Raw genomic sequence first — 13,671 nt, 5'->3', positions numbered from 1 at the left:
CCTCCTCCCAATGTCACCGCTGCACGCCGCCGGCTTCCCGGCCGGCTGACCCGCCTCTGCCGCTGCCCGTGTGGCTCGGTAGCCTTGTAGCGGCACGGCACGGCACGGCACGGCCGCGCAGAGGTGACCCTCTGCTGCCGGAGGAGGCGAGCCCGGCGCGGGGCTGTGGGAGGGAGAAGCCGCCGCTTGCCGTTCACCTCCCGCCGCACAGAGGGAGCCCGGCCTCCGCCGCCGCCTCCGCTGAGGGGCGGTGGGGGAAGCCCGCCGGGCCCGGGGGTACGGTGGGGAGAGGCAGGGGTCCCTCGGGGACAGGGCTGGCACCCGGCTGAGTGCCACCCTCCTCCTCCTCTTCCTCCTCCCCGGGGCTGGGCAGCCCTCGCACGGGCACTGAGGAGCCGAGGGGCAGCGTCAGGCACTGCCCCTGCCACATCTGGGAACGGGGGCACCCCTCAGGGCCAGCGGGGTGCCCCTCAAGTGCCCCCCAGCCCCTCAAGTTTGGGATGGAGGGACAGGGTTTGCCCCTTTCCGACTGCCAGGGGGTCCCATGAAGTGCCCACGGCCTCCGTGCCCTCCAAGCAGCCCACCTTGGCCCTTGGCAATGTGAGGCAAGGGAGTCTTAGTAAACAACAATTTTCATATAATCAATGTGTTTTGCTTGTTTCTTTTGTAGCTAGATGATAAATTCCAGTATTTCAAACTTCAGGTAATCCTGCTGGAACTCTCTCTGCACTATAACTGGGCACAGTTTGGGATTAGAGCTGTAAAAGCAACTCCTATACAGTCATATACAAAATTGGCCAAGGTAACACAAAATAGATTGTTATCTTAGACTACTTAATAGCATTTTTTACAGGGTTAATTTTTAGGGTTTTTTATGTTACAAGATCTGTACTCACCTCCTATACTCATCTACAGATGGCTACTAGGACAAAGCCTGGTGATGACCTGTGCAAAGCAAGATGGATTTAGTTTCAAAAGTTTGAAGTCAAAACAAAGTTACACAGAGACACAAAATTGGGAGCAAAGAGGAGCTAACCAAATATTTGCATTTTAAGCTACATAAAAATAGAAAGGAAAACCCTGAGAAGGCACATGAGAGAGATCTTGCCTTGTCCAAACATTTAAACATTAAAAAGTAATATATAAAGATCTTGTATATTGATGGAACTACACGTTTAGGTAAAGCTATTCCTACAGAAGTGTTTGCAGAATTATAGTCATATTGAGCAAGCTATCATAATGAAATGAAACTGTCTTTTAAATTCAGAGATGAGTCTCTGGAGTATCTCTCATGAACAGAATTTTGCTTTTCACAACAGGAATTACTTCATAATATTCCTTCTTGTTCAATTTTTAATGTTCTGTACTGTAGTAGGTAGCAGAAAAGATCCTGCTGGTGTATGAATTGAGACTGGCAGACTCAGAGTGCCACTGATTAAAACCTATGTTTTAAGAAGGGAACTTGGAAAAGTTAGCTAGATTTAGTTCAACTATAGATAAGTTTCCTTCTCTGTGCTCCCTTAAGGGCTGAGTACTGTTCCGGTTTAGTCTGCAGTTCTGTTTCACATGAAAGCAATCCCATGCTCTTACAGCACACTGTACATACAATGAGCACTTATCAAAAGGTCTCGAAGTACACTTCTTTCTTAAGTGAGGCTTTGTCATGCAGCAGGCCATACTGCAGAGCACAGGAAGGAAAGCCTGATTTCTAGATTAGATTTCTATGTTACGATGCAAGATGTCACTAGAAGATGCCTGTTCAGAAATCTAACATATGCTTTTCACTGTGGGGAAAAACAAACAAACAAAAAGATTAGATTTTTATTGCCCCTTTGAAGTGTTTTAAAACGGATATATAGTCGAAAGCCCTCTTTCATCACACAGTCAAAGTTTTCAGAGCTCAGAACTACACTTTAGCATAAAAAATGTGATCTGATGCTCGGAAGTATTGACCTCAAAATTATTTCAGATGTGTTTCAGTGCTCACTATCTCCAAAAAATAAAATCACATTTCAAGTGCCTAGATATGGATTTAGGGTGTCTGACTGCATCCATTTGGGCTTGAAAATCTTAGCCTGCCTGTACCTGTGCTTCATAAGAAATGCATCAGAAAGCTTCAGACAAGCTATAAAAGCATTCTCAAAAAAGCAATGCAGACTTGCACCAGTAGAGCACAAGACACAACCCTAACAAAGCTACTTGGCTGTATAATTGAACTCATTCGGGTATAAATAACACCTGAAGCCCAGCCTTTAACAGTCAACTGTAGTTGCAGGAGAAATAAATAAAAATAAACATCTACAGGAACAGTTTTCCTGTTACTTGTTTACTGCTATCTTCCCAACAACATTTTCCAAATCAAAATGTTTCTCTTTAAAATCTCTCCCTTTCTGCTAGCCAGTTACTACCCCAGCTCTCACACATGACCTCCTATGTTACACCGTACAAATGTGAAGTCTACCTGAGCTTCCTGACTTGCTACCATTCTACTTCACTGTAGAGTCAAATACAGAGTCTCTTTCTTACTGAAAAAGGTGAGGACAAGGAGGCAAGGAAGGAAAAGAGAAATTAAACTATGACACACCAGAGACTTCTGAAAGGAACAGCATGTGGAGCTATTGGAGAATTTCCCTGCTCTTCTCCAGTCCCACTAGTAAGGTTTACTATATGCAGGCCAAGGCCTGGGATCAAAGAGAACACTAAATCACCAAAAAACTCCAGGATGAGAAAAAGAGGTAGGATTTAATGGTCTGTCAGCAGCCAGAGTGGAGTCTCTCTGCAGGAGAAGCTGTAGCAAGCAATCTGAGTCTCCCAGTGCGCAGGGGGAAATAACAGGGTTGGTAGGAATTTTCTACATTTTCAAGGAAAAGTAAACAACTAAGTAGGAAAAAAAATGCAAATCTTTATTGTTATAGGCCTTTGCTCAGAGCACATTCGGATGGATAAAATGGTTTGTTTCCAAGAAGCTTTGTGTGTTATATTTGATCCATGTTCTGTACAGTTTTTTACCAGGGAAAAGGGGTTAACATACACCAAACACAATTGGGTACGTCATGCTAACCTTGGGAAAATGCAGAGCAGTAAGATATAGGCTTAACAGCAAAATGGGGGAGGGGGGGGTAACTGTGAAGGGTTTAAACTATTCTGTATTCCTGATTGCCCAACCACCTTTTAAGGCACAGGCAGGGTAAAAATGCAAGCCTGCTTGTTCTCAGGACAGTCAGTATGACTGACTGCATAGCGTAATTGCATCGTTTCTCCATAATAGCCACAACACAGCAAAGAATATTGAATTCGTACCTGCTTTTTAACTGCAAAGAAGTAGCGATTCAAGAATTAAATCATAACAAAAGCATAAACCATTCCCTTATCAGCAGCTGAACACTCCCACCCCTTCAAGCCACTATCCTCCTCACAGTAGAACCAACAACCCTGCCTAAAAACAAAGGATGCTTCTGGCACTGAACCAAAGCCTAAAGCACCAAATGAAAATCACCAAAAACACATCCTAAGCAAGACTGAACTTTGCTAGTACAGCTTCCTGCATAAGTGTCACTGTAGATTACTGCACAAAATTGAAGTCTGTGAACTATGTCAGGCTCTTAACAAACAGCGAATCAGTGACCGTGAACTACAGTTCGGCTCTCAGTGCCTCGCACCTTGTTACTTACACTGATGATAAATGTGTACGAAAAAGTTACCCTGCTGATCTAATGGTGATTTATACCCAATTCATGTGTTGCCATGCAGCTACAGAACAACTGCAAAAGAAGCAAGACGATGGTGAACTAGGTTATGCGAGGGAACTGGAAAACATGAAGCACTGAAAGAAACCTAGTCTTTTCTGTACAGGTTCCTCTGTAAGGGCAATCCCTTGTGCTACTGACTCCAGGGAGGCCAACGCAGGCCACTGCCAACATGGAACAACTTACAGGAACAATGCTCAGAAAAGGAGCAGCTGTATAGCTGATCTAACAGAGGTGAAACTGAAAGTGAGACGCAGCGTACTACAAGGGGCTGAAGAACTTCCTCAGTTATCCCAAGTGATCGCAGACATTTCATCAAAAGACAATGATGAAAAACAATAAAGAAGCACTGGAGAAAAGACTGCAGAGATAGGATCACACTGTGTACCAAATGAGAAATGGGTGGTAATGCAAATAATAATAAAAAAAAGTGAAGTCTTGTGCTGAGTAGATTGCACCTCCTGCTGAAAGATAGATAGATTTGCTTCCTTTACACTTTGGGAATATTTATTGTGTTTGTTGTACCAGTAGGGAATTATTTTAACAAAGTTACCTAACTCAAATGTTGTTCTACGCATCAGATACAAGATGCAAATTTATATCATCAACATCCATCTGGACAGTAATTTCACTTCTTTTCCTGCTGTTAGGAAAAACTCAGTCTTAAAACTCCAAGAAGGAAAAACTATTGCACTACTTTGTATTCTTATTCAGTCGCATTTTCTCCAAATTTCATTTATTGCCATGCAATTTTTGCCTTCTTAAAAAAAAAAAAAGAAAAATTAGTGTCCAAAGTTCCATAAGACAACAAACATTGGCTTATTAGTAATATGCCCTTGGAAACATCATATTCATATGACATAAAATGCTGAACAACGTAAACTTATTCAGCTGTTCAAAACACAATCATGGAGTGGCTTCATTTTCAAACAGACCATGTCAGATGGCCTGTTTTAAAGCTTACAGAACCACTGCACCAAGTGGTCTAACCAATATAACAATAATTCCCAGGCCTAATTTGAATCAATTTACCAAGCAAGACATGTGTTCACATCTTGTACTAAAGGCATTGGGGGCCACTGCATAAAAAAGTTTTTGTTTTCTACTCCTTTTGGACAAACATAAATGACTATACAGCATACAAGGCTTTAAAGAGTCCAGATCAGCAACTAAGTTGGCAGTTCAGTTCCATAAGTACAAACTCTGCAGACTTTAAAGGCCTTCTTACTGGCTTTTCCACAAGGCAAAAGTCATGTTTTTTAAATCAGGACTACTCTTGTCGTAGAACATCTCTATAGACCAAAATCCCTCTTATTGGATGTTAGGCACTTAACCTCTGCCTAAATAAATAAATAAAGTCACCCTGCTTTATTTTATCTCAGAAGGCAAAAATACTTCAATATCTTTTGGCAATACTTGTTTGGGACAGAAGGTGGAAGGCCAAGCCAGCAGTTAGTTTACTGTCTAAAACAATAAAGTCATCAGACAACTGAAACGCAGGCAATACATAGCTCCCTACTTACTGACAAGATACTGTTATTGCTTTTTTTTTTTCCCCGTGTTCTCTCCATATAATAAATTTTAAGGAATAAAAGAACACACTTAGTTCAAAGCATTGTATTGATAGACACCAACAAATGCATACATAAACTGTCAAGAAAATCTCTCACTCAAAGAAAAAATCTTACAGCCTAGAAAGCAGTTGCATAATACTTACTCTGTTATGACCACCTCCTAAAACTACAATTCAAACTATGGGCTTTATTCTTAAAAGTTAATCAACTCTGTATTTACAAACAGAATATCATCAATCTTCTCTGTTTAAGGCTATTTGAAAAGCACCAAGAAGTTTGATTCTACCTTACATTTAATCCCCTATTCCCTCTACCTTAGTACTACAAGAAAAAATGTGTCTTCTAGGACAGCAATGCCTACAAACAGAATATTCCTGCCAATGGCCAGCTGTTCCCAATTTTCTCATTTTCCAAAGGGAAAAATTGGCAGAAAGCAGCTGAGTTCACATTTTCATTGCCCTCCACTGGTGTAATTACTTATATCACTTTATATTGAAAACAACTTTCCCTCGAACCATGACAGCATTTTATTTACTTTGCCTGATGAAAATTAAAAGGTTTGATGCAAAAGAAAATGAAGTCCTTAGAGCTTTGCAGTGTTTTATGGTGAAGTAGTTCACACAGTAGTTCACACCCTCCTTTGAAATAGATTTTGGCTCCGTTTGCAGCAGCTGGTTGAAGACGAGCAACTTCTAAAAAACTGAAAATTCAGCAATGCCTGCCAGATTGGAGCAGCAAGATGATGTGATACCTTATCATTGGTAGCTTGATAAAATGATTATGTGAAATCCATTCTCATTTAGTATGCATTTCCTTTTACAGCTGCATACATATATCCTCTAATGCATGCCCTGCAAATTCACAGCAAGAGGAGCCCAATGAGTTACCACACTTGTCTGAAGAAAACTAAACGCTTAGAAACTAAAGAAAATAATCTAAGCTGGAGCTTTAACAGATACTCTCTTCCATCGAAAAGTAGGTTTTTTGAGCTTGAAAAGAATGTTCAGAAATAATATGTGAGTGCCAGTAGAAAAATATCTTTTAGAAATTTCATTTTCTTCCATTTACTGGCCATTTCCTTTCGCACTGGAAGGGGGCCAGGCCTGTGTGACAGGTGGGGCTGATAATTGCGGGAGCACTTTGTGCAAGCCCATTATTGTGTTCAGTAGCACATCTCTGAAGCAATTTTTGACTTCAACTTAGCCCTAGAATGGTCTAATATATGCACCGGGAAATAGTGTGTGTGTGTAAAAAAACAAGTTTGGTACAGGAAACCTCACAGCACTTGGGTGGATTTCTGACACGTGTGCTAACAAAACATTTGAGCTCTGGAAGCTGGTGCCCTGTGCTGTGGCATTCCAGGCCTCTCACAGCCCTGCAGGGCAACCGCCAGGTTGCTAACTCAGATAAACTGACTTAAGGCTTCCAGAACACCTTTGTCTTTCACCATAAGTGATCCAGGCATCCACACATCCAGAGGAACGTTATACTAGCAAAAGGAGATTAACCACATCAGATACCAACTGGCAAAATCAAGGAGTAATAAGATAAAGCCGCTGTTTAAGACAGCAAACAAGCAGGTGTGAATAGCACATGTGGGTGCTATTTAGGAAGGTGTAGCAGCTCAGTGGAGGTATCTGAAGGTGGGGGTGGTTCATGGCTCTATATAATTAGCAGCAGCAACAGCATAGAGCTGCTGCTTGCTGTTGAAGTAAGATGCTATTTGTTAGCTAGAAGGTAATATCCGTTTTCACAAAAGGAAAGCCTTTTGGTTTTGCTGAGTTCTTGGTGTCATTTCTTTTCTTTAATTTAAGGAAAAAAAATAAGTTTCTGATATTTCTTTTTTGGAAACTCATCATTCCTGTGTTAATAGCTAACATTTCAAATCACAGCCACCTTGATTTCAGAGGAGTTTTACCCAGAGGATGGCTTCTTATCTGTGTCTTCTATTGGCTTATTCACATACCTGTAATGTAGGCAGGTCTATGCTGGAGAAGGGTTTTTTCTTCTGTTTTCTAGACATCAGCAGACCACATGCAGGCTTTCACCCCTGATCTTTTTTATCTTGGTCACAGCAGGACTTCAAAAGGGATATATTTTACTACACAGATGAGCAATCACTTTCAAAATCCTTTGCAGCATTTTCCTACCCACTGTGCTTCAATTCACAATTTGATGCCATTCAAAAAATAGCAGTCTCTTGTCTGTGTATGATATTGCAGGCTAGCTTAGGGTAAATGCTTAATCGGAAATCATCGCTACTTAATGGTATATTCTTTTCCTTGTACTGCAATTTAAAAGAGTATTACAAGGAATATTTTGGAGGGCTTGATACGTGCCTTGCTGATTCTGTCCCTCTCTTCTCGTTTTTAACATATTCTGAATTTTGACTTAATTTGTCCTGTACAAACTTGCACATAATGTGAATAAGCTAGTTAAGAATTAATGATGTTGACTGCCTAAAATGAGTTGCATGCTCTTCTGGTCGAGGGCCGTGTTTGGAAAGAGTATCTGCCTTGTATTGTGACGTAAATGAAATAAAAAAGAAGTGAAATAAAATTTTAAAAATAGTGATTGGTGGTGAGGCCAGTGGATTTTTTTTAGTTGCAGATCTGTCACTGACCTGTTACATGATTTTGAGAACATCACTTACTTTGTATGGATCTGACCTGCTTGTAAAGTATCTGTAATCCCCCTTGCTGACTTAACAAGGTAGTTAGATTTGGGCCCAGGCTATAGCTGGCCTTTCAGTACCAGTGTGCCATTCTGGCCGTGAAAGAGAATTTTACCTTATGTGCCTTACTTTGACCAAGGACAATTAATATGAGGGGATCTCTGGAGAACTTCTTTCCTTTTGCGAGCTATAGGTTTACTTAAGAGCCTGGGAGAAACTGGAATTATAGGCAATTGTAGGCCTGAAGAAGGTCACAAAGCTTAGGAAGGAACCATGTTTTCTTCAAGTATTTCTCAAACTATTGTCTCCTTTACTCCCTGTGTCTATGACAGACTGTCCTTTAATTGAGATGTTTAGTACAAACTAAAATCCTTACCCAATAGTACTGTGCATCTTAGGAGGAACATACTTAAAACAATTCAAGTCATGTGTCAGGTCCATACATGAAGTCCACCCCATTTTTACCAGCTCTCTTTCTCTGGGTAGCAGGAAGTTGGTTTCAGAACTATGCTCTGCTCCTTCCTGAGTTGTATCTGGGTCATCTAGATCAATTCACTGGAATATTTTCATCTAATGGGATTACTCTTACGAAGCTTCAGGACCTTTTTCTGTAGTTCAACACTTAGAATATTTAGCACCATCTTTTATGTATTTGTCTGTATGTGTTTTAATGTTTTGCTGCTATCATGCCATCTCCATATATTGGAGCAGAACCACATGTGACAAACGGCTGTACAGGTATAGCACATGTAGACGGGGGGAGTTGTTTGTTTTGAAAAAATATTTGGTAGGCATACTGCAGTAACTCCAGAGAGTATGAGTTTTCTTGGTTGACTGCTTATAGATAAATTCTTAATGAATATAACCATCTTCAGAGTAAATACTATTTCAGGTATTTCAGGGATAATTAACCTATGCAGTTGCCACTATTTTTGTAGGGAATACTTAACATAAGGTAAATTACTTCCACGTTCTAAGTATAAATCCCTTACAATGTAATGTCTGGTATTTGTGCATTAATTTATTTGCTTCTCTGTTATTTTAACTAACATTAGTGGCTAAGGAAATACTAACTTAAGTTATACAAACACAGTCTCCAGGAAAAATGTTTTAGCAAGTATAGATGGTGTTAATATGTGAAATCACTTTAACCACTTCCTCCTTGTTATTTTTAGGGATGAAGTGTGGTCAGGTGGTGAACATTTATTGCTAGTAAATTAATCAAAATAAGAAATACAAAGTAAATCAGCCTAAAGAACTATGAAGTTATCTCCATTCCATGTGTTTGGGCAGATTCTGTTTACCTTTCTCTTCCTGTGACAAGTCCAGAGAAATTATGTTGGATCCAGCTGAGCTGTTCTGAAACTATAGCATTTGCCTAAAACCAGAAGAGAATTCACCCACTCCGCAGGAGATGTATGTTTAGCTGCCTGCCAGCCAATTGCAGGTAGGATTTACCTTGCACAAATTTCTTAAAATTATTCAGCAGAATCTGAGAAAATGTGAAACCTAAAACTAAGTCTATGCTGGGGAAGAAGAGCTGAGAAAGGATGGGAGTGGAAACCAAGCCAGAGGTTTGGTGGGGAGCTCCTCAGAGCTCACAGGGAGCAGGCCCTGTTAGACACCTTCGTGTTGCTAAGATGTTTGGGGGAAAGAAGAGAAAAGCTGCAATGTGCCTGGCACAGGCTGTTTCGTGGAAGGATAGACATCCTTCATATCACTCTCAAAACATTTTGTGGGGAAAATGAAGTTGAGAGTAGAAGAGGTGAAGCAAACACTGGCTTCCACAAGACTATTGTCCAGTGACCTTTGTCAAGGGAGTCTGAGGGATATTTCTTCTGTGGAAGGCAATTCAGGTTCTCAGAGAAATGTTACATCCTTCTCCCACTGTATATTGGGATAAATATTGATTTTTTTTTCAGTTTTCCTGAACATACTACTGCAGAATATACATTATTTTTTTAACCTTTCCTGCCTCTTGTGTCCAAATAGCAGTCTGCCTGAGGAGGCTGCTTTCAAATTTGTTTTAAACAAAGACAGAAAAAAGAAATGGAGAAATAAAGGCAAAGAAACTACGTGCAAAGTCTGAAATTTGAAGTTTGTATTAAACATTATTGGTGACTAATTGTCATTTAGGTGGAAATAGTCCACCAGAAGATAATGTTTTCTTTTTTAAAACAAAAAAAAAAAAAGTTTTTTGGATGGAAGAAATAACAGATGTAGATTTAAACAGGTTCCTTCAGTCAGAGCTGGTTTGCCTCAGCCATGCTCAGAGGACATGCAGAATGAGCTCCAGTTTGCCTGCGAAAGCCTGGGTGAATATATGACTTGTGGCTTAAACAGAATTAACCTGCATGTGACATTGGCTACGGAGGAAACATCTCTCCTGGACAATACTTAAAGCACAACGCTAATTCTAAGTTGGCCATTCATTTTCTCCTTTTTCATTAGTGCGGGGTTAAAACATTGAAAAGGATCAAGTATTTTGCAATCAGAGGTGAGGGTAGGTTGGTTGTGCACGAGGGACAAGCCTGTGAAATTGCTACTGGTAAAGATTCTCCAAGGACTTGAGTCTATTGAGCGCTTTCACTAGTGCTTTACTTTCTGAAGAAGCTGCTGAATGTCATTTCTCTTGATTAAACTTGCAGAAATATATTTCTTTTTGAACTTGTTTTCATATTATTAAATCTTAGCATGGGGAGATGAAATATAAGACATTGGACTTCATGCAGAAAGGTACAAGTATTTCAGGGCTTCTTGCCGTTCATTTGCTAGGTGTTTATTTTCCTCATACATTGAATCTTTATACAACTGACACTAAGATGATCAAAATTTGGCCCGGTGCTATCATTGCAGCGATAATACAATCTAAGTGTGAGCAAGGACAGAAACACAATAAGATGTAATGCTCTTCATGGTGTCACAGTCCTTCATTTAGCTTTGACATTTATTACCTCCACAGCTATTGGTAATAGCATCTTCACTTGCTTTCCAGAAACATTCTGGTGCATTATATTTTCCTTTTGGAAACAAAACAAACAACAAGCTTTAATCTTCCATCTCCTTTGTTTATAACAAAGACCGTAGCCTTATCAAGGAATTCCTCCATCTGATGTACACTAATAGTTACTATGCTGTTATGCGTAGTATAAAATGCAGTAGGATGCTTTAAATCTCTGAGTAAATTTTCTGTAAATATGTTGGTTGGAAAGGGGGATAGAAAAAGATATCATAACGTAGTATCAAAACTAGGGGAGTGTTGATTTAGATGCCTGGTTTATGTTTTTCAGCACAGATGTAACTTACTCTGATCAGCACTGAGACATTTATTCTCCTTACTTTAGAATTTCTAGGAGGAATGGTGTAGAGAAGCTTAGTACAACACAGATCTGCTGTTTGGAAATGGTACTAATATAAATCCATGCACCACTGCAGTAATGATAAGAAAGGTAATAGTGTAATGATAAAAAAAAAAAAAAAAAAAAAAATGCCAGGAAACTTGCCAAAATGTTTCTTTAAAATTCAATCTATAATTGCTGATCAGGCATACAATCCAGCTATTTTTTCATCTGACATTTTGTTTATACCATTTTCTAGTCTGTAAGATCAGGTAGTATGCATAGGAAAGATATTTGTGTTCTGTGATACCATACAGGCAATCAAGTTGCAGTGTACATATCAATAAAACAAGAAATGCATTCCTCAAGTTCCTCTATTTACTGATCAAGCGAAACTCTTAAAACCAAAAGAAAAACAAACCTGTTCCAGACAATGTAATTGTCTGAAGTCTCCGATATGCAGGTATAAAACAAGATTTTCTTATTTTTAATGAGTATGTTGGATCTGGGAAAAAAAAATATTCACCTGTACCTGGTGGCTGGACCAAAATACATTTAATTATATTTGGGGATGTTCAGAAATATTGGTGAGCTTTTAAAATACCCATAATGGGGCAGAAATGCCAACTTCTGATGGCTCAATTTTGGGCCATATAAAGTGACAGCACAATGGCTGTGGGAAATACTTAGTTTGCATTTTAGACATCTGAAATAACATGAAACCTGCCCTGGTTTCCTTGCATTACCGTGTAATCCAAGTCCATCAAAATGTTCAGTCTATGTATTTATTGCTTCACAACACAGGCATGCAGAATTTACTGTTCTAAGATGGAATGCACTGATTGTGTGTCACTTTGACTGCTCTCATTTTCTCCTCTTTGGATTTTCAAACAAAATCCAAAAAGAAGCTCAGAGAGAGAAGCTGAGAGAGAAAGCAACAGATCTTCTGTCCCCCATGAGGGAACAACGTAGCAGCTTGCTCAGCTGGAGCTTTAACGTAATGGAGGTGTCCATCCCTTCTGTGTGCTCTCCCAGCCATTACTTGCCATAAAAAACATTGTAGTATTGTCCTGCTGCAAACACGCTAATCATATCACACATTTGGATGATAGCACAAACAGCATAAGTGTCTGTTATTGCCATAATAACAGTTTCTGCATAGGAGAAAAGACAAGGAAGAATAGGGACTGAAGAAAATAAGGCTGTTATGCTGAGATCATCTCCAGGAAGCTGCTCTTTCCCTTTGCAACAGCCTAGCAAACCTTCACTGCCTCTTGCTGAGGGGTGTTTTCACAGCACTGTGTTTAGTTCTGCTCTAAATGAAGGATTTCATGGATTTGTCTGTTTTGTGTTTGTTTGTTTTTAATATGACTGTCATTTCTTACAACAGTGAAGAGACAAGGAAGTAGATGAAGTTACTGAAAGGAAATGTTTAAAAATATATATTTTTATGGAAAAGATCCATGGAACAATAAGGTATTTTAAACTTCTCAAGGGTATTGTTTTTATACTTACTGTATGGTTTAATAGACAGTTCTGGTGCAAAATTTAATACCAGTCAAAAATCTCATAGGAATAACATGACTCTTTAGTGGAAATAAATGTTATGCTGGGGCAATTTTTAGAACCTTCTATTTTCTTTTCTTTAGAAACGTAATGAAGAAATAAAACAGAAAAAAAAATATGCAGCCGGGCATCTTAAATTATATATTCAATAAGGTGCTAAGATGAGCAGTTTTAGTTGATTATATAATTTTGACCATAAAATGTAGCACGTTTCTTGATTTGAACTCCCCTTACAGATGACAAATATAACAGGTATGAAATAAACAGACATAGCTCCAGAAAGTTGTGTGGTCAAGGAAAAGTGCAAGCCAACAGTGAACTTTGCTCTAATTTGGCAAAACAGAGATTACTTATACTCCCTGCCTTATATCAAAACACCAAAATTGAAGTATAGACATCATTTTACCACTCCCTCACTCACCATAATTTGTAGATTTAGCCATATGAAACGATATCTTTGTCTTTTTAGCATGAAAACTAGGCCAATAATCTTCCTTAAGCATCTCTGATTGTTCCTGTCCAACCCAAACAAACAAGCTTGCTATGGAGTATTCCTTCTATTTGCTCTTCAGCTAAATATGTGTCATCAGTATGTTGTAACTTGACCATGCCTAAACATAATGACATGGATGATTACAAGAATACTAATTTGTTCAGCCTTTTTGTTGGAGATGAGGTCATAGTACAGAGAGGTAACATTTGCTATCCTTTGCTGTGCTGTGCAGTGCCTCACCTTGGTCATACTCCCTGGACACGCAGGGGATCGGTGGCAC

Source organism: Aythya marila, assembly GCF_965140915.1.
Source record: "Aythya marila genome assembly, chromosome: 4".
In the NCBI taxonomy this organism is placed as follows: domain Eukaryota; kingdom Metazoa; phylum Chordata; class Aves; order Anseriformes; family Anatidae; genus Aythya; species Aythya marila.
The sequence above is the reverse complement of the archived record's forward strand: the minus strand, read 5'-3'. Positions refer to the sequence as shown.